Source organism: Xenopus tropicalis, chromosome 8 (genome assembly GCF_000004195.4).
Source record: "Xenopus tropicalis strain Nigerian chromosome 8, UCB_Xtro_10.0, whole genome shotgun sequence".
Taxonomy (NCBI): Eukaryota; Metazoa; Chordata; class Amphibia; order Anura; family Pipidae; genus Xenopus; species Xenopus tropicalis.
In genome coordinates, this window is record NC_030684.2 from 51,477,649 (window position 1) to 51,500,086 (window position 22,438).

General features: G+C 37.5%; 1 protein-coding gene and 1 long non-coding RNA gene across 3 annotated transcripts in view; one reads left to right on the plus strand and one right to left on the minus strand.

Moving 5' to 3' along the window:
- Positions 1-22,438, plus strand: part of pak3 (p21 protein (Cdc42/Rac)-activated kinase 3) — a 121,960-nt gene that overhangs the window by 22,528 nt on the left and 76,994 nt on the right. The window lies entirely within an intron of this gene.
- Positions 3,832-21,723, minus strand: LOC105948187. The gene is made up of 3 exons (XR_001171591.2): positions 21,650-21,723; positions 14,564-14,672; positions 3,832-4,306 (listed from the first exon to the last, which is right to left on the minus strand). It is a non-coding gene; the product is annotated as an uncharacterized LOC105948187 (long non-coding RNA).

The window sequence follows — 22,438 nt, forward strand, 5'->3', positions numbered from 1 at the left end:
CAATTGCATCAAATGTATCAGATATACGAATGTGCCTAGTAAAATGTACATGTTGTTTTGACTAAGAAAGCAATATCATTTTAATGACAATAGTTTGAGAAGATAGCACAACATAGTTTTTGCCCTTGAAAGTTGTTGCGTGAGTTATTTTTATTTCACTGTAGGTCCAGCAATTTCAGACAGATGGGTAGCAGGATGATAATTCCAAAGATAAGAGGGGTCAAGGGATATTTTTTAATTATAGAAGAAAGGTGTATGTGGTTAAATGACTTTGGAAAGCTGCCAAATTTTAGAGATGAATGAAATTTTAGTGATGAAGTTATGCAGTTGGTTAGCAGTGTGAGGGATGAATGGCAGTGGCTTTGTAACTGTAAATTGTTATTGAAGCCCGGAATGAAACATTTGGTGAGTTAATTACATATAAGAGCTTATTTATTATTGCCTGGGCACAAATGCAGTATTGCACTCCTAAAGATGGCGATACACATTCAGATTTTTGTCTTCTTCCAACAAATGTTCGGATATTAATGGTACATTTAAATGCAAGGATCTTAAACTAACATGTAGACTGAAATTGTAGGGTAAAGCTATAAAAATAACTAACCAGAGCATGTTCTGAACATGAAATAGCTGGCCGACACCAATTGAACGAAAGTTACTTCATGGAAATGCATTGTATACAATACATGCACAGATTTTATCATTATACATCCAAAACTTTCTAACTTGTCCGATCGATTAAATGGTATGAAAATTGTATGGTATGAAAATTGTATGGTATGAAAATTATCTGGACTATAATTCTGTGCCCACACGCGGTCCGAAATTCTGAACCCACATTCTAAAATCATATGAAATTATATCAGTGTGTGTATGGCCAGCTTTAGTGTTCATGCACAGAGCAAACAAAAACAATAATAAATAAGTAAATAAACGTGTCAAGCTAGGATATGCGTACACTGCACCTAGGATTAATTGGAAAGTGAAATAAATGAATGGTTAAATAATAAACAGATTAACCACAACACAAAACCTAAGAGCTATCTTGACCGGGGTGTGGTCCAGCTTCCATTAAAAGTCACACGGTAAAATGTAACTCACTGCCGTTGTTGTATGGTCCAGGTGCTCAGAGCCTCGAACCCGTAGCCTGAGGAAATCAATCAAATTCTTCAAAAACGGCTAGCAAAGCACACTGGACAGCCAGGAAGTTTCATAAAACTTAGGGGCTGATTTACTTACCCACGAACGGGTCGAATGGAGTCCGATTGCGTTTTTTTCGTAATGATCGGTACTTTGCGATTTTTTCGTATGTTTTGCGATTTTTTCGGATTCTGTACGAATTTTTCGTTACCAATACGATTTTTGCGTAAAAACGCGAGTTTTTCGTATCCATTACGAAAGTTGCGTAAAAAGTTGCGCATTTTTCGTAGCGTTAAAACTTACGCGAAAAGTTGCGCATTTTTCGCGTAAGTTTTAACGCTACGCAAAATGCGCAACTTTTTACGCAACTTTCGTAATGGATACGAAAAACTCGCGTTTTTACGCAAAAATCGTATTGGTAACGAAAAATTCGTACAGAATCCGAAAAAATCGCAAAACATACGAAAAAGTCGCAAAATGTTCGTTTTCAAGTCGGAACTTTTCCAATTCGGGTCGGATTCGTGGGTTAGTAAATCAGCCCCCTAGTCTTTATTCATGTTCATAAAACCTTTACACCTGACGCGTTTCGTGTATGCGCACTTAATCATAGGCATACTCCTCAAAATACACACAGGGTTTAAATAGCCCCTTGATTAGTGACATCACACGGTACAAAGCAACAATCAAAAAACAGCAAAAAAGAGAAGAAAAAAAAGGCAAAAGAAAATGAAACAAAACTAAGCATTGAACATTCCTAGCAAAATCACTTGAAGGGTACATAACAATTAATATCAAAAATGAAGTTTAACCCATTTGGTTGGCGTGTGCCTAGTATAAAAATCCACTAACCTCCTTGCCTAAAAGTTTAGTCCACATATCACTTGCAGTCTGGAAACACTCTGTCAATTACCTGAATTTGCAACATAGTTGCTTCACCATTGCAACATTCGAGAAAGTGTCTATTTTTTGCAACAATGTGCCCTAAATGTTCTCGCATCCATTTTTGAGGGGACGAATTGTGCAGCCTACATACTGGAACAGGCAAACGCCGCAAGTCAATAAATATACCACATGATGCATATTGCAATTAGCATAAAACCGCATATCAAACTGTTTGTTCGTTACAGTACTAGTAAAGGTAGTAGAGCGCTTGATGTATGTACATATAACATATCTCTGTGCCCCACAGGTTCATTTAGAAGTTAATACAGCCGGAGACAAATAACTTCCCAAAGTGGGAGCCCTACGAGAGACGAACCGTGTAAAGCCCTCATAAATGCTGGTAGGAGCAACTTCATAGTGTAACCCCGGTTCAGGAAATGGTCCCTCATGGCACAGGCCTGCCTCATGAAAGCCTCATCAGTACTAGTTTCTTCTTCTTAGAAAGTGCCCCATGGAATTACTTTGAACAAATGATTTGGGATGACAAGAGTCAGCCCTTAAAAGGGTTTTCTATAAATATCAGTCTCAATGGACATGTCAGTACCCCTTAATTTAAGATCCAAAAACGTGATACGTGTTGCGTTAAAATCACCGAGCACCTCTGTCTGGGGCAGTGACTGTGCTCTGCACCTTGTAAGGTGCAAAACTCAGTGCCCTTTATTAAGCACAATGAATAGCTCTATGAGACCATTCAGACACAACTCTTGGGGCAGGTTCAGAGTTAAAAAAGTGATGCTCTGCACTTTGCCCCAGTGTTGCAAATGAACTTCATACACTGTTTTTTGTTTATAAAGTAATCAGCTGGTTTCTGGCCAGTGACAGAAGTAGGAGTAAGGGCACTGAATATGCATAAGAAGCTAAATAGTAGTTACAAGTATTGTGTACTGCATAGATGGCTGATTACACCACAGTTTGAATGGTAAAATCAGGTAATAGAGGTCTCATAGACCAATAGTCATGTAGTTTGTTTACTGGACAATTTTTTGCCAACTCTACAGATGTAAGGTGTGGGCATATATATCAACTTTATCTGAACCTGGAATATCAGTCCTGATTGAGTAACACAGGGCTGCTTTTGGCTCAGGATAAAGACAATAATTTACATGGGATCCTATTTTTTAGTGAGAGCCACATGGAAAGGAAATATCCTTGTGCAAGCTGCAAAATTGCCCTCATTTAAGGTAGGCCATAACTATGGTTGCCACTGTGGGGCAGTGATGACACAAGGGTGACAACAAGCGTTGTGTGCTAGTAGCAGATTGAACATTACTAAGGTTCTTTCTGAGAGGACCCTGGCCATCTAAATGTTCCTTATAACGTGACCATAAGGGCCAGCTAAAGGGGTACCGAGGACATATTTTACCTTTAATAAATAAGATAGATATCTGGCCCTAATCCCTTGCCATCTTGTTTCAACTTTGGTGTTTAAAGGATTAACATAATAAACTTCTAAATTCACTGGCTTTATGCAGATATTGCTTCAGGTACATGCTTATTAGCTGTAATATTTACAGTAAAGTAACTGTTATTTCCTTGGGAGAAACTACTGTCACGTTTGAATTTGATTGAAATACCATGATATGCATTGATTAAAACGCCTTACAAGCCATTGCCATTATTTTATCTTTTTTGCCAATTATTCCATGCAGTGTAAAGAGCAGGAAGCTAACAATAAAATAATAACAATTAGCAATGCATGGTTAACATAGCCAGCAGGGAATATTGCTCATTAATGGTGAAACACAGTGGTTTAATAGGGAAAACTAAGACTTGATTTTATTTTTAATGAAGTGTCAGTGGCATTACATCACAGGAAGAGATATCTTACTCATTTTGTTAGAACGAGAAAAACAGGATATTTTCTCTGAATAACTGTAAGTGAAATAACTGGACACTCCCAGGCAGGAGCTGGCAGGTATTAAATAGAATAAGGTCCGGATAATGTGAATTTAAGCCAGAGTTGGGTCAGGGGCCAAAAGGCTTACTGCACGCTGAATAATTAGCATCTGTACTGTGTTTCATTATTAGTCATAGATCTTGGATGTGGGACGATCCAGCTGACTCCAGATGTCAGAGAGGTCTTCTCCATGATACTGATACAATACACTTTGGCTGAAGCCCGTTCTGATTGACATTCCAATTTCAGAAAACCTCTTGCCTTCTGATACTGCTCAGATCGCCAAGGAGCCACGGTCACAAGGGGCAGCACACTGGGGCATTGTCCCTGGAAAAAAAAAAACATTGTCATTCCTGTGGGTTATGGAAGTCATCTGTTCAGGTTGAGCGGTGCCAGTGGTAATAACAGCGAGGCTGACAGCTGCTATCAACTGCTCGGATTTCTAACCTTCTTCCAGTTACACCAGATAACAACATATTTAGTTTCCGGTCTTGTGGAAAGTACAACTTGTTGAACTGTTGCATTTCTTTTCCCTGCGATAAACCTGCACCTGTTAACTATTTGTAGTTTTAAGTCAATAATTACCAGTACATGGAGTATGATGTTTACATTGGCTGTCCGAATATGACCCTCAGGCTGTAGAAGGATAACATATGCCATAATATTCAGCTGTTTGCAGCTCCTGCTTAATCCATGGAGGTTAGGGAACCTGATATGCAGGTGTGTACTTGTTGTTCCATTGATTCAATGTAAATATGGTACCCTGACTTTGATCCCAAACAGGGTGCAATTTGTGTGAAATTTGTCTGTTCTCCCACTTCCCAAAAATATTAACATTTGACTGAAACATCCCCCAAAAATGTCAAATTCCGCAGTTTAGTAAGCTGGGTGAACTCTAAAACATAACCAATTTTGTTTGCTTACTTTCTATTCAAATTAATATTTCTAAGGGATCTTTTAATAGGAAGCTGGTATACATTGTTTTTTTTTTTATTCTTGTGGTGTCCCCATTTTCTTATTATGGTTTATTCATCCCATGGTTGTTAGTCCAGTGCATATGGACCTCATGTCTGTTTTGGTAGGCACAGACCTTTATTGTTTGCCTTATTTTCTGTTTGGACGTAATGTGCCTATATTTTGGGGGTGACTGCAGTGTAAACCAATTGCATCTTTGATCTGCGTATAACTCCAATAAGGATTAATTATATGTTAGTTAAGTACAATGTACTGTTTTATTATTATAGAGAAAAGGGAAATCATTTTTAAAAATGTCAATGATTTGTTTAAAATAGTCGGTGGGAGATGGCATTACTGTAATTCAGAACTTTCTGGATAACAGGTTCCAGATAATGGATCCCATACATGTATTATATTCTACTTTCTGTGCCCAAATTTATGTAAACATTAGATTACAAGATCCCTAAAAATACTTGAACTAAAATAAAAATGATTATAGTATATAAACAAGGAGAGGATTTGTTCCCATTTACTGCTCTCCCAAAGATAATGTGCAGCTTCCTAACCACCACTATAATTTATTTTATATAAGAGAGGATGTTCTCCATTGCTCATAAATTTATAATTTCATATAAACAATTTGGTAGCTTATGTTCTAGGGCGTCAAAAGAGGCAAAGCATTACTTGTAATATGGTTAACAAGCTGATCAGTTGTAAATTTTTTAATGCAGATTCACATTTTACTTGGACTGCTTAAAGGAATAATTCAGTGAAAAAATTAAACTGGATAAAATAAATAGACTGTGCAAAATAAAAATTGTTTCTAATGTCTTTAGTTAGCCAAAATGTAATCTATAAAGGCTGGGGTGAATGGATGTCTAACATAATAGCCAAGACACTACTTTCTTCTTTACAGTTCTCTACAGGGCTGAATTTCTGAATAGGGCGCCCCATGGCTGCCCCCTTTTGCTGCCTGCCCACTTCAACCAACCTGCACTCTAAGCGTGCGTAGGAAAAATAATTTGTTGTAAATTAAATATTCTGAAAATTCTGTGTTGGCCTTTGACACAGTTGCAGGGTTGTCTTTATTTGAGGGGCCTTGGTTAAAACAGGCATTGCAGACTTCTAGCTTATGGCCATTCCCCTTTTGTTAAACTGCAGCTCCCACAAGTCTCTTGCAGACATCAGCTGTTTGGTTTCTCAGCCAAAGGTCCATATATTATTGTTCCAGATCTGAATCTTAATAGTTGTCTGTGCTGCATTGCTTAGGGACTGACGTGAGGGTTTGGAGCAGTGCCTCACTCACTTATGAGCTCGCTGGTATTTATTAGTATATACCTACTGCCATCAACCCTCCTAGCAGCATGCCAACTATTGGCCCCTAGGAAGCTCCTAATAGACTTCAAATACCAAACTGTTAACATATTCTTTAGCTGAAGGCTAGGTTATAGACAAGTACTTTCCTCTCTACTCCCCTAATGTGCTTGCTTTGTATAGTAGATTTTCATGGTTTCCTAAACTTTTTTAAATGGGACCCAGATAAAGTCTATTCTTATAGACTTTTTTACCTTTCTGCTTTAATTAATGAGGTATTGTTCACAGTATTTAACTGACCTGATGGAATGGTAACCTAGGTATATATTATTGTTTGTTTTAAGTGTATCCTTTCCACTAGAGGTCTCTAATGCATTGTCTGCTTTTCCTCCTCTCCTCATGTTCATGTGGCAGCCATATTTAGCTTTTGAAAAGTTAACATTCAGAATTGCAGATTTTGCATACAATGAACACATTGAAGTGTAAATTAAGGGTTTTAAGCATTTACGGCAATATAAATAAAAGCTTTTATGAATAACACTTATTCAGAGTTTCTGCTTGCAGCTTCCTAAAAGAAACCCAAATAACTGAACTTGAATCTGCTCCTGTATAAAATCCTGTAAAACATAGTGTGATATTTTGAGGTAACACTTTACCATTTATGAAGAAATCTAATTAGCTGCTAAAAATGTGCATACTATTTAAAAAAATATTGGCATTGTGCTAAGGATGAGAAATGCTACATTAATATTTATAAATATGTCCAGTGCCCTTTCACATTGAAGCAACACGCACTTCAGGTATAGATTTCCTTTAGCATGACACCCTTACAATATTTCACTCCCCTGCTGCATCTTCTTGTGTTATTTAAAGCGAGTAGCCACAAACTACTGGAGTGAGATAAAATGCTAATGTGCATTTAGATACAAACTGGGGTGCATTTATTAAAGCTCTGCATTTTGTTCCTGTGCAAATGTACTTAAAAGAGGTTTTTTCCACAAGTGCAAATATTTTTTCCCATTTATGAGAAGTTTTATTCCATACAGATTTTTTCTGTGAGCTGAATATTTTACAAAAATGTGTATTTCCCCTCTACTCCCTAAAGGATCTCAGTTCCCCCCTCTAGTTTTTTTAAGTAAATCTGCCATGGGTCCCCAACCTATTTTACCTGTAAAAAGTTTCTAGGAGTTGCCAAATAAAGGCTGTGATTGGCTATTTGGTAGTCCCAGGTAGTCTGCAGAAGGCTCGGTTTCAAGTAAATCTATATTTTTTTGCCACAAACCTTTACTCCATGGCAGAAATTGAAAAATAAGCACCTGCTTTGAGGCCACTGACAGCAACATTAAAGGCAGTGGTGAGCAACATGTAGCTTGGGAGCCACGGGTTGGGGTAGAACATGCATTCAGATAGGCTGGAAATTTGGGAATAAGCAATGCATTGTAGGTAAAAAACATTCTTGAGTCTTCAGTGACGGCTGTTGGTAGGAGCTGTGAGAGTTGTAGTTTGGTGTTTGGATGTAGGACAACACTTATCTAGTTTCCTTTCAAAATGAGATATGTCAGTCTGTCAAAGAGGAATGATGGATAGCTATATGAGCTATGGATTTCAGATGCTGATCCGCCAGCACTGATGGATATAATGTGGAAAGGATGAAGGAGATGAGATAATTAGATGAGATAATGAGATGATAATGAGTTTTATGCTCCTCCTTTCATTCTGTTCATTATCCAACAGCACCAGCCAATCAATCTTATACTTATACTTATACTTAAAAGGTTACAACAAACAGTGAATAGATGATAAGAAGGGACCATTTCCCAAGACCCACACAAGTCAGTATTGGGAAACATGATGAGAGACCCCGTCCTGCACTGCCAATAACATCTCTGTGCATTTCCGTATCATTAAGCATTTCCACAAAGCTGACATTGCCATATATGAGATTTCCCAAGGAAACCTGTGTAGTAGTGGGTTAGAGACCTGTCCCAGGGGTTCCCAATTAAATAGCCGCTTTTTATGTAGATCTTCAAGATCCAGGGCACAGCCGCAAACTGTATTCTGAATGGCACATAAACCTTCCCAAAACTACTAAGTTTTATTGTGCGGTGTGATTTTAGGAATCCATTGCTGTGATTTATGAGTTATATGTCTCACATGCAGGAGAAATTTGGGTGGAGCAACACTGCTGGAAGGTATAGGTCCTCTTTAAGATTTGGAGAGTTGGGAGGAGCACTGGAGTCAGTCAGGATTCTCATTCTCAATGAATCCTTTTGCTAAACTGGACCACTTGCCCTTGAGGAAAAAGTTTTATTGTGTGGTGTGACTTTAAGAATTCATCACTGTGGTTTTTGGGCTACAGCTCTCATATGCAGGAGAAATGTGGGCAGCCCAACAATGCTATGGAAGGTATATGTCCTCTTTTATGATTTCTAATTTGTAGAATTAGGGGGTGCAAAAGAGTCAGCCAGGTTCTCGTTGGAGGATCCTTTTGCATCAGTTTGGCTACTAGCCCCAAAGAGATTATTGTGCAATGTTTCTTTAAGAATACAGTTGTTGTTGGACTACATCTCCCAGTACATGTAACCATTAGTTATCATGTTGAATATGCTGTTCTTTTAGAAATATTTTTGTAAAAATAACCTTTCATTATGCAACAATCAGATGTTAGCCTTTAAAAATATACTGACACCAGAATTTTTTTTTTGCAACTGTCATAACATTTTCTTTATATGCATTTAGAATTTTTGCCATAGAAGTGTTTGCCCAATGCTCTCACATTATCTATCTGATCCCCCATGTTCCTCTATGAGGGGGCTGCCATATTTGTGCAGCAGGAGTCCGTTAGCATTAGAAGCTGTAACTGACTGGCTGAGAAGGGGCAGCCAGGTTGGCAAAACAGTCAGGTTTAGGAACTTCAAGTAACAATTACTTACAAAAACAAACCTGTCAGCGAAAAACGATTAACATGACCTATAGGCAACTTTTTATGCACATTAATGTATTAAAGAGTAGTTTTTTTAGTGTCGGTATCACTTTAAGGTTTTGGTGCAGGTACAAGAAGATATCTGATTGGTTGCTATAGCTTACCAAACCCATATAAGTGCTTCCCCTTTTGCTGCATTTTCTTCACAGATGAAAAAACGCTGACGGAGAAAACTGAGACTGGCAGCATCCCTGGCTGATCCAAAGCTCAGGAATACATTGCAAATTAGGGGTTAATAGCGAGGCATAGTAAAATGTCATTAGCCGGTGCTCTAATTACTCATGGCATATTCATGATTCAGCAGAGATCAGTGTCATACAGGTATTGCTCTTTTGTTCTCATTCCAGTTTCACTGTAACCCCATCCCGCCATACCAACTGATGCTGGTATCTAAACTGACAGCTGAGTGGGCTGGGTGCTTAATATTTATGGGCAGAGCCAACAACAGAGCCGAGCTGGGCAAAGTGATACCTCCAGTGACTGAAGCATGAGAACACATAATGAAGATTTTTTTTTTCATCAGCAGTTGGCAGACTGTCACAAAAGTTCAGTTTTATTCATAGTAAATATTAATCAGGTGCATGGAATAGATTAACATAACAAACATCCAATTTTCCTCCTTTTTAAAAAAAAACTGTTAAAGAACAATAATGCCAACAAAGAATAAAATAATCTTCCTACACTATATCTGAAAAATTGCATGCAGCCTTATCATGCAGAAAAACTATGGCCACTACCCAGAGCTCATGTAGGAAAATGTGTTTGTTTTTGTACACTCCCTAACAATACTAATGCCACGTGTAATGTTTCCTCTTACTTTGTTTTTCCTACTTGCTCTGTTAGTACATAAAAAGGAAAATACATTTGGCTTTAGCTTAGTAAGTTAGTTGGGTATATGTAAAATAGTTGCATAAACAATATTTTTAACACAACCCCCACCACTGAACCATTACTGTCAGTGTGCTTGCTGGGGTTAGTTCCTGGCCCTCCCTTAGGCTCACAGTGTAATTAAACACTTCCTCAACGTTCTCCATTGTAAAGTGATGGATTCTCGTCAATTTCCAGACTTAATGTCCCAGAACCCATCATATACAGACTATCATAGTTTAATTTTAATCTATGGAATGTTTGCATGAAAAATACATTTATATTTATTAAAACCTTATAACATATGCCAAATTTAATGTAAAAAAAAGAGGGGTATTGTTTCTCTCAAGGCTCCATAGTCATAAACTGTCAGGCCTCTAACATAGGGCATAGTCTAGTGCTAAAGGGGTCGTGAATTAATGTCACTGTGGGAATGGGCAATAGGAAAGAGTCAGAGATGGAATTAAGCTTAGCAGCACATGGAAAATACCCATATTCTTCACAGTCTTACAGAGAAAACACATGGGTACAGTTTACAAAAGAATGCAGAAAAATGGTTCACTTTAAAGAAGAACTAAACCATATAAACAATTATGGATATAAAAACTGTATTTTATATACTAAACTTACTGCACCAGTCAAAAGTTTTCCAATATTTATAACATAAATAATGAGAGGGTTACCATCTTATATCCTGTTAGGAGTGTCAGTGACACTGCACATGCTCAGTGTACTCTGGGCAGCTGTTGAGAAGCAATGCCCAATAATGACATAGTGTCATTATTAAGCAATTTGTGCCTATTGAGGTTTTTCAGCATGCCTCATGCTAAAAAGCCCCTTGATATAGTGCTGCTTTAAGAGAATGATTTCTAGATTTTGAAAAGTAATTTTGACTATTCTAGTGTAGAGAACCTTGCTGTCTTTATACTAGCAATTTATGAGCAAGAAGTACAGCTGATATTTATAAAGATTGTAGATTGTAAGCTCTTTTGGGCAGGGCTCTCTTCTCCTCTTGTATCGGTTATTGATTGCTTTATATGTTACTCTGCATGTCCCACTTATTGTACAGCGCTGCGGAATATGTTGGCACTTTATAAATAAATGTTAATGTAATGTAATGTAATAAATATAATATATAATATAAGTTGAGGTCTACAAACATTCATGGCTCATATAAAAACTCCCCTTCTCCTTCAATACCTTTTTGGCTGGGTTTAGATATTGGTTGCAAAATTCCTTTAGACTGTGACACCACATCAGGTCACATTAACAGCTGTCAGCATAGCACATTTAGCCGATTGTTAATCCGAGGTCCAAACATTTTGATTGGCCTTTCTCTGTTGCTGTACTGGGCAAAAATCTGCTGATTTAAATAACATGGCTAAATAAGTAAATCTTTCTATGTATGGATAACCTCTCTTGCCAAGTTTAAAAGTATCTGGAAAAGAAGAACAATTTAGGAAATTCTTCGAATGCAGTCATGGGGTGTTATTTGGAGGAATGTTGGAGAAAGAAGATCAGGAGAGAAATTATGCAATGGTTTGGGGAATACATTTCAAATGTGAAAAGACAGTTGTGTGTGTGTGTGGGGGGTTAAACAGAAGCAGGGGATCTTGTGGCCAATTGGTGAGTTTAGTACTGCATACTTCAAGTGCTCAGGACTTGTAGATTGCATTAAGCCTATTTAGATACAAACCGTTTTATCCAATGAGAAAATATAAAGCAGTTATCTCCAAAATATACATTACTGTCTCACTGATGCTGATCTATATCTCCCATCATTCTTGCACAGCTGGACTTATACATGGTCAGCCACTAGCTGGGAAGTTAGAGAGGGTTAAAAATCTAGAGTATTTGTTGTTTTGTGCATCAGTGATATTGTTTGGTGTTTGCAAAAGAAAAAAAGTACAAAAAGACACAGAGTGTTTAATAAATTGGACGTGGATCAAAGACGTATCGTGTTAACTGGAAAATGTGTCAAAATATTTCTTGTATTCATGACACAATTGTACTTGTAAATTTAATGCTGTTATCTGGTAATGTCATTTGTAAAATGGCATCAGTATAGTATTTAACACTGCTGCTTCCAGAAAAAAATGACTTCTGCATAATGCATTGCATGAACCTGCTTATGGTTGAGCATCGTCGTCCAGCTTCAAGGTTCAGCTCATGGACCAACCTTCCTTCTGCTTTGAATGGGAAGCCGGTCAATTAGCTGTCTACTGCGCATGGCTGACTGGTTTCCATTGGAGCAGGAGGCAGAAAGAATGTGCAATAGACAGCCCTTTTACTGGTTTGGAAGGCCCAGTATACTAACGGGGGTGGAATTCCCCCCACTGATTCCTGAAGAATCATTCAGCTTCTGTTTTAGAAAGGACATCAGACTCATTTGTTTATTAACATTGGAGATAAACATCACTCTTGATGTTGCCCATAGCAACATCACTGGGTTTTTTTAGAGTCTTTATAGGGATTTTAAATTAAATTAAGTCTTACTTATTCTTTACGCCAAATGTGGGACACGTCTACAATAATAGGAAATAGAAGACCTTTGTTTCACACCCCAGCGGGTGTAATAAGCAATCATTGTTATCAAAGGAAAAATAACAAGGCAAATATAAATTTGAAAATCTCAATTGCTTGCTTATTTCTGAAAAAACTTAAATTGTAAAAAATCTTTGTAAAAATCTCATTATTCAGTTCGTTTAGTACTGTTTAAAAATATTCTTAAAAAATAAAACAGCGTAAAAAGCTGATAATGCACTTGTCCACAACTGATATAGAAGTTTTGCCAGTTTTTGGGTGCCAGATTTTTATATTTGAGTTTTCTACATATTTTTGATGTCTTGGTGTAATTCTTTAGGCACAAGTAGACTGTGTCTGTTGACTCATGCCTATGGGAACCCTGCAGGGTGGTGGTATATTCAGGGTTTCCCAGTGTCAGTGGGTGTACTGCTAGAGGCACTTTTTTGCCAAAATGCACAAGTGAAAGGAAGGTGCAAAGTGACTGTTGCCATTTTTTCAACACCTCAGCAATAGTTGTAAGAACTAGTTTTGGAGTCCACTTCCCCAGTTACTTATATTATTACGAGTTGCCCTTCCCTAGCAATGCAGTAGGATTTCTAATCTCAGGGATATCACTTTTGTCCCTATTTCAGTAGGTCCCTTTGCAGCTGCATTTCATGTGCATAAGTAACCTTGGATTGCGTAGCCTATTTAGGTGTGTCAGGCAGTTTCCTATTGTGCTCTAGTTCTGTGGGAATATGTTACACTGTGTGTTGCCTTTTGGTTCTCCTGCTTGTGCCCTCCATCAGACACTTTCTCCAAGCATGATTTTCTAAATCCCTTTTACCGGAATGCTGATTTCATTGCTTCCTGTGCCCCTTACTCTCTGGTTGTGAGTAAAGCTGGAATCTGTAATTTGTATTAAAAACATTTTCTCTTGGTGAAATCATTTAACATTCCACCCATCCCCCATGTAAACTGCAGAAATATGTGTTACCGTACCGAGGAAGATTTTTTTTCCCCCCTAAATATTTCTGAGCTACGGTATATCAATCCCATAGCATAGCCATCTGTTTTCTGCTGCAATCAGTTATAATTCTTAAAGGAAAAGTGAAGTCACTAAATAAAGGCAACTATTCATTTTTTTCAAGTTTATTAGACATTATAACTGATATCGTGGAGAACAGCTGTTTGCTATTGAGAGCTTATGACGGAATCTAAACTCTTTAGTATTAAATGACGCACAACCTTCCAAGACATTCAGAACTGTGATGATGAAGATGTGCAGTTAGTTTGGTATGAGAATTGGTATATATGTTATATATGTCTACATAGTTATGTGTATACTGTATATGTGTATTGGAAGAGGATTTGGAGAGGGTTAACTTGATGTACTTGATTGTCTTTTTTCAACCCCAATAAAATTTGTAACTATGTAATTATCAATACACTGGGGCATAGGTTCCCAAACGGGGCTCTGGCCTTCCAATGGGGTCTAAAAGTGGATAAGATGGTTATAATGAAATCTTGGGTCAATACATTTTTGCTTGATATTTCTGGAAGACCAAGCTAAGGCTATGGGGGTGTTTTAAACATCAATGTTTAAAACAGTAGGAAAACATTGGGGTCAAAACCTGTCCTACTCTCACTTCTTGTAAAGTTATTTAACGGAAAATGCTTTGGCTGATGCATGTAGATGCCAAAACTCTCTGTTGAGCATTTCTAGCCTCAGGTCTGCTTGTCATTGCCCTGTGTGTTAGCCAGGGCATTTACATTACATAACATTATGTGTGCTATTAAGCAGACAGTGAGTTCTGTCCTTCATTGACCACCATTGGATGGCAGTGACAGTGAAAACATTCTGTAAGCCATTACCCTAAAGGCCCATTTGGGCTAAGTCTTTATTTGCTAACCTCTATATTGTTGGAATGATACAGAAGCAGGATGGCTGATACTACCTGATTCTTTTTTTCTTCGTTTTTTTTCATAGCCTTGATGTGAGGTAAGGGAGTGTTTGAACCAAAATGAAATCCACGGCATTAGGCAGTTTTCTGTTTGTGATAGTTTCTGTTTAAATAACCAAAAAACAATAATTATTTCACTTGCAACCTGGCAATTTGGTTATAAAACCAAAACTCCTAGTAACCCAGGGTCTAGTTTTCATATGTAGACTGAAATACCATGAAAATGACACCATGTTGCAAATTAAGTACGTGTTTATTTATTTCCAATCCAAGCTTGTTAGGGAAGACTTTTGCTTCGTTTCACACTATTTGCCTATCACCGCTGCTTGCCACTTCTCCCTAATGCCCAGGGACAGTTGCTAGTTGTCAAGAACAGAAGCAATCGTGGGGATTAAATCAATTTTAGTTTTGTAAAATGACGAAAAAAATGTAAAAACTCCAAAGACCTTACCATACTGTAGTGAAGACCCCAGTAAAAGCTATTTAAGAATATAATAAAGACAAAAAGCTTTCTTTTTAAGTTAAACAATAACAACAACACTGTTAAGTACAAAGACCAAAACTGTTAAGAACCAATATAGCACAGAGACATTGACTGATTATCAAAAGAACATACTATCCATCTGTGTTACAGGAATATTCTTAGGCTTTTCCTACCTTCTGATTAATTACGTTTCTGAAGGATTCAGAAGATTTCCCAAGACATGTGCAGCTCACACAGCGAGACCCCAATTTGAGATCAGAGCAAGGTGTACAGCAGGGAATGTCATAAGTCTAATAAAGATCAAGGTGATCCCTTTAAGAACAAAAGGTGCCACCACAATCATCACTTCCTTGTTTAAATCTGCCCATGAAGTATGTGTATCTATGTTTTTTGAAATGTTGGAGCAAAATTGTTGTGTTATCTCTCTATTGTTTATTTTGGATAACAGAGCTGTTTGCATTGCTGCCTTGCAGTACTATGGTCTCATTCTAGCCATACACAGATCAAATATATGGATACCATACATGTGTATAACTACTTTGCTATTGTTCCATTAATTTAGGAAGAGCGGGAAGTGCTGACCTACTGTATGGAAATGTTCCATCATGTCAGACAATCTACAGTTCAGGATTGCATGATCATCTGTCAAAATGCCCCATAGCTTTGCCATAAGGATAGATTGTTGCGCAGTATGCTTGAAATCACCTTAAACTGCCCAACCCGATATGGGCATGTATGGCCAACAACTTTATGATTGATTCTAGACAGGTCACTATCTCTAATGAATTTTGTGTGTTCTCCCTGTGCAAATTTTCTCTAGGTATTCAGGTTTCCAACCACAATTCAAAAGCACACAAGAACGTAATTGGCTTCTGATAAAATTGACCATAATGTGATAGTGAAAGATGCACCGAGGCAAGAAATGACGTATATATAATTTTTGTAAAGTGCTGCTGAATATGCCTGTTCTATATAAATTGATGTATATGTAATATATTTAATAATGTAGAATTTTGAAATATGTATTTTTTGTTTCAAGATACCTGATCCCTTACAAACTGAGATATGAGAGGTAGGCCCATCCTGAGTTCAAGGTAGTGTTATTTCTTTGTACAGGTATCGGACCCCTTATCCGGAAACCCGTTATCCAGAAAGCTCCGAATTACGGAAAGCCAATCTCCCATAGACTCCATTTTAATCAAATAATTCAGAATTTTAAAACGAATTTCCTTTTTCTCTGTAGTAATAAAACAGTACCTTGTAATTGATCCCAACTAAGATATAATTACCTCTTATTGGATGCAAAACAATCCTATTAGGGTTAATTAATGTTTTATTGATTTTTTAGAAGACTTAAGGTATGGAGATCCAAATTACGGAAAGACCCCTTATCCGGAATACCCTTGGTCCTGAGCATTCTGGATAATGGGTCCTATACCTGTATATCGTCATTGGAGGAAATGATTGACATTCACCTGTCAAGTAAATAACTCATTATTTACTCAGTATCCATGACTGTCATAAATGCAGATTTCACTGACATTAGGAGAACAAATACCCAGTCTGCCCTTTCCATTTATAAAAAATAGTTTCTTTACACAGTCTGCCCTTTCCATCTATAAAAAAACAGCACCGCTAACAGGCAGCTAACAGCAGCACCGTCTCAGTTGATGTTTCCCCAATCCCTCCCCCCCATTTATTTTTTTCACGTTGGAGGGGGGCCACATCACCAGTGCAGAGAGCACAATAGCATATAACCAAAAAATCAGAAAGTGACATAATTACAGAACCTGCCCCCTTACAGGGTGCACATAACCCCAACCTAATTGTAATGGTGAATATATTATAAGTTACAATTATGCAAAAGTCATTATTGAAGGGGTGGTTCACCTTTAAGTTAGCTTTTAGTATGTCATAGAATGGCCAATTCTAAGCAACTTTTCAGTTGGTCTTCATTGTTTTTTATAGTTTTTAAATAATTTTCCTTCTTCTGTCTTTTTTCTGTCTTTCAAATAGGGGTCACTGACCCCAGCAGCCAAACAGCAATTGCTCTGTTAGGCTTTAATTTTATTGTTACTTTGTTATTACTTTTCTTTCTGTTTAGGTCCTCTCCTATAAATATAACAGTCTCTCATTCAAACCAATGCCTGGTCACTAAGCTAATTTGCACTAACCTTTGCATCCAGATAGCTCCTGAAATTCTAAGCTGGAGAGTTACTGAACAAAAAGTGAAATAATTGAAAAACCACAAATAGTAAAAAATGAAGGCCAATTGCAAATTGTCTGAAAATAGTACTTTCTACATCATACAAAACTAAACTAAAAGGTTAACCACTTTATGGCCTTGATTGTCCAAATAAAGTCCAATTCATTTTAGGTGGATCCCCAAACTATGTGTAAATGTAAAGATTTATTCTCCAAGTTTCATTTAGAACTTTCATTCTACTTTCAAGTCTACTAAATAACATTAAAATATTATAGGATTGTTTTGCCAGCATTGATTTATAAAGCTAATTTAGGATCAAGTACAAGCTACTGTTTTATTATTACAGAAAAAAGGTAATCATTTTTTAAAGGGGCTTTATGGGAGATGGCCTGGTAATTCAGAGCTCTCCATATAACAGGTTTCCCGAGAAGGCATTGCTTACCTGTATAATCTCTCTAAAAAAATCCAGTGTCAGTTTAACTAGAGTGTCCAGTCTCCTGGCTTCTGACATTGCTGTTGCTGTTGTCCAAAACGTAAAGTTGAAGGGGGAATAGAAAAGGATTTGCTTTAAGGACCTAAAGGCAAGTTCTTTGTTTAAAATTGTGACCTAGATCATAAAGTTTGGCTTGTTAGCAATTCTGCTGGCAGTATAGGCAGCACAGGCATATAAAGGCAAGGCAGCTGTACATGAATCCATATCTGTTGATCCGGTAGTATCAAAGACATTTAAATAAACACTATCCTAAACTCAGGGGTTCTTAGACTGTGTCAGGGGAGGATTTAGGGGAGCTTGAATAAGTGGCATTGAATGGTGGTCATTTTGTAAGTAATTTATTATAAAAATTGGGGAGATTTGCATTTCTTTGTGAAAGCCCAGCATTAAGGTCATTTAAGTTTTGGGGTGAATAAGTATTTGCGTCCAAGATATTTTTTGGAAATATGGCTGAATGATTGATACAATGATATGGCTGGTTTATATTTTCTTATCTGTATTCATTACATGAGCAAAAGGGTGCCCTGATCAAAGGCTGTGCCTTCAAAGTGGCTTGAACCAAAAAAGTTTGACAACCGCTGCCTTAACTCGTTATAAGGCTTCCCACCCATCTTTTACTGCCTATAGCCCCTTTAGAGTCAATTGCATATTAGATACAGATTTGTGTTCAAGCATTAGCTTGAAATCCTTCTAGGTTAAATCCTAAAATCTCAAGTTTGGTGCATCTTTGTTGTAGATGCCTAATTATTATAAAGCGCAGCCCATCTACTTTTTGTTCTTAGGATTTACAATGATATTTTTCACAGCCTGTACAGCAGAGTCACTGTATGGAATACAGAGTCAACTGCATGGAATACACTCCTACTAGGGACAGGAAAATATCTGTAAGTGGGTGTCACTATTTTCATCAGCAAAAGCAGCTCTTAAAGCTTTCTCCAAGGATCTCATTCGGTGCTGAAATGAGAAAACCCCTTATGACACTGGGGTTTTTGTAGTCACCTCAGTCTTTATATTTGGCATTGGGTAATCGGGGGATAGTAACCAATTCACACTTTATCAAAGGGACAGTTGCAGTCTTTGCTCCACTAGCAGTAATTATGTAAATCATGTCCCCAATCACAATGAATGCCATCTGTCACTAGGTCCAGCATTTCTGCAGAGGGCCCAAGATCTTGACTGACACAGTGACAAAGTGCACGGTTTGTTTGGGGTGAATGAGCCAGCGTCACATTGTAGGACCTCAAGGTCAGTGATTAAAACCTTTGAAGTGCATCCTGATGCCTTCAGAAACCACAGCTTCTTGCTCTATCTGTAAATGCATCCATCATTTAAAGGGGACCTGCCACCCTAAAAAATAATTTCAAATTATTTAATAAAAAAAGGAATTTGAATTTCGTGTTTAAATTGAACAGGACTATTATTATACAACTTTTTATGTCTTGGTTATTTTTCATCAGAAACAGATATATATTCACGTTTTATTTATTTACAGATATTATAGGTAAAAACCTATATAGGTACAAAGTCTACCTTCTTACCATAGAACTGGTAAATATATGTGTTTTGTCTAACATAATCACTTCATGTGTTGTGACAAGGACAAAAGCTAATAACATGTAGTTCTATCATAGCTTTTCATGCATATTAATTAATGAAAGGCCCCCTGAGTTATGTCCATGGGTATAGGAGAACACAGTGCATGATTATAATCAGTGTCTTGTTTAATAAATGGTATAGAGAGCCTAATGCGTTATTCAAGCAGAGAATGCAGAATACCAGGCATTGGCGTGTGTTAATAAAAGGCAAAAGTTTAAGCAAACAAGTGGCATGTGGGTCTACCACTTCTACAACTTAATTATTTAATATACACGTATGGGACCTGGAATTTTCCTGATAAGTGGTCTTTCCGTAATGCTGATCACCATACAAGTCTACTAAAAAAATGTAAACATTAAATTAACACAATAGGATTGTTTTGCCACCAATATGGATCCATGCAGCTCAGTTACCATCAAGTACAAGCTTCTGTTTTTTCATTACAGAGAAAAAGGAAATTATTGTAATTTATTAGATTAAAATGGAGTCTATAGGAGGTGGTCTTCCTGTAATACAGAGCTTTCTGGTTAACAGATCCAATACTTGTATATATTTGCCTTAGCCAAAGTCCTGCATTTCTATTTTCATAGCCTAAGGGTAAATGCTGTTCCAGGTTAGAGGGAGGCAAAAAGCAGCTCCTGGTAACTTTAAGAGCTGAATTTCTGTTTTTTAAACTGGAAATTTGGCTCTGCTAGGACAGAGAATGCAATTGCGCTCTCTTCGCTAGTGGCCCACCCTGGACCCCCCCCCCCCGGCACAATAAAAGGTAAGTGCTGGGAGCAAGGGGGGCGGCATCACAGGTGTTGCCTCAGGGCAGTTCTGTGGTCAGAAATGCCCTTGTGTACCCAAAATTTACAGTTTATCTGAGTCTGAGTAGGTGACTTAAGGATCTGCACCATCTGTAAAACTGAAACACTTAAGAAGCTGCCCTATTTATGCTTAGGAACATTAAAGTTCACCTTCTCTAAATATCTTTTCAGTTGCTTTCTATATCCAGAGATGCAAAATAGACCCTGGTATTTCAAATACACAAACGCTAAAACAACTAGCCTCAGCTTAAGCTGGAAATTAAAAAAAAATAATACATCAAATCAGATCAGTGTTTCGTTCTTTGTTACTGGAGCTGTTGTGACACTATGTGCCATCTCTGGTGTATATTGGAACCTGCACTCAATTGACTTGGTAATTACTGATCAGAAACCTTGTGCTACATTGAGAAGTCCCAGCAAAAGTAAATCCTGTAGCTGGGGGGATGAGCACTGCTTTCCCTAACTCCATTTGTAAAGCACAGTGAGTGAGAATTAAAGGGGAACTCCACCTCTTTTCAGATTGAAGATATATAAGCAATTTTGAAAGAAAATTTAATTAAAAGCAACTTTCTAACATACATATAAGGTGTTGTTTGCCTTAAAATTGACTTGTTCTTGTTCAACTCTCCAGTTTGGAATTTCAGCACCTATATGATTGCTAAGTCTAAATTATCCTAGCAACCAGGCAGTGTTTTCAATAAGAAACTGGCTGCTGGGGTCAGGGGCCTCCATTTGAAAGCTGGATATAGACAGATGGCAAATAATTAAAAAATTATACAAAATAAAAAAATGAAGACATATAACATATTAAAAGATAATTTAAAGTTGAACTACCCTGCAACCAATGTTAACTGTTTTTAAATGTATTTTGTGGTCACAGCCTCATTGCACCTTTGCCTAATGGTTTAAAATTGAGTGGCTGAGCACAACTTTCCTTTTTTTATGCTTTAAATGTTTTTGGAATTGCAAATGAAAGCAGTATCAGTTTGTATCTTTCTGTTTTCTGGCTTTTCTGACAATGTTACAGGAGTCAAGTTAACTCCAGGTCTGTTAGTCAGCTGCCTTGCAACATTGTTTCAGGAGTCGATTTTTATCTTGTATAGGCTTTTAATGGCAATATATTCCTTTAAATAACCTTCAGATTCTCCATGCAGTGCATTAGTTGTACCTGACTAAATGGCAGTTTCATTTTAGCGCTCTTTGCAAGGCAGTAGTGACAAGCTCAGGATATTGCCCTTATCAGCGCAAGACCAGATTTAACATATTTAATACTTTTTACCTTGGCCTTTCAATGGAGAACTTACACAAAAACATTAGTGTTCCTTTCTGGTGCTTTACACTTTATCATTGTGGCTAAAATGCTTTATATTAAGCTTCTTTGAAAGCGGCGCTTTCTAAGATGTATTAATAATTATAGCACCCTCTAAGTCGTGCATCCCCTGCTGTATCAGACAAGCTCATTATTCTGTTATCAGAAGCTGACACTACTCACGTTGTCACGACAACCGCCCATGATTCAAAGCCGCTGTGAAAGGTCCGTACCCCAGGCAAATGTGCAGCCTTGAGCTCCCAGCAGATGCTGATATGCTCAGCCAATGGCAAATCAGTTGGGAAACCATGACATCATATTCCAGCCATTCCCAACAATTAATTCTTCGTTTGCTGTCCCCTTCCCATTATTTTTTTTATGTCTTGAAAAAGGCAGCTGCAGCCCAATTCAGGGTTACATCGGGGAAGACTGCTGCAATTCCATGTGGTTAGATTTATTAAGCGAAATACACACTGTATCTTAGGATTGTATTTTTATTAGTTTTTAATAAAATCTGTAGAATAATTCTTGGTGGAGTCAGGTCCTGTTGGATATAGGATGGTATAGTCCACACATGTAGTGGCTTTGGTTTTGTTATACTAGCACCTCTGTGCCCTATATTGTTTGCGTACATGCGCCCTAGATCAGTGCTCATACCGACATTGCCAGTTTAGGCACATCTGCAGCAAACTGCTTTGAAGCCTCTTTTGATCCCATATGCTAATCTGGTGTACAGAGGATTACCAGATGTCACCTTTAAAAGGCTGTCTTTATTAAATATTCATACTGCCGGGATGAGCTGAAAACCTTTTCTTTTTTTTTTTTTCCATCTTTAAAAGTAGGCCCTAACACTTGTATGCATTTATAGAAAAAATGGAAGCCATGTGCATAACTAAAATATTGTTTCATGAAAAAATAGGGTGCAGTGAGCGTGCAACAACACAATCCAGATTACAAAATGTTTTTCAGATA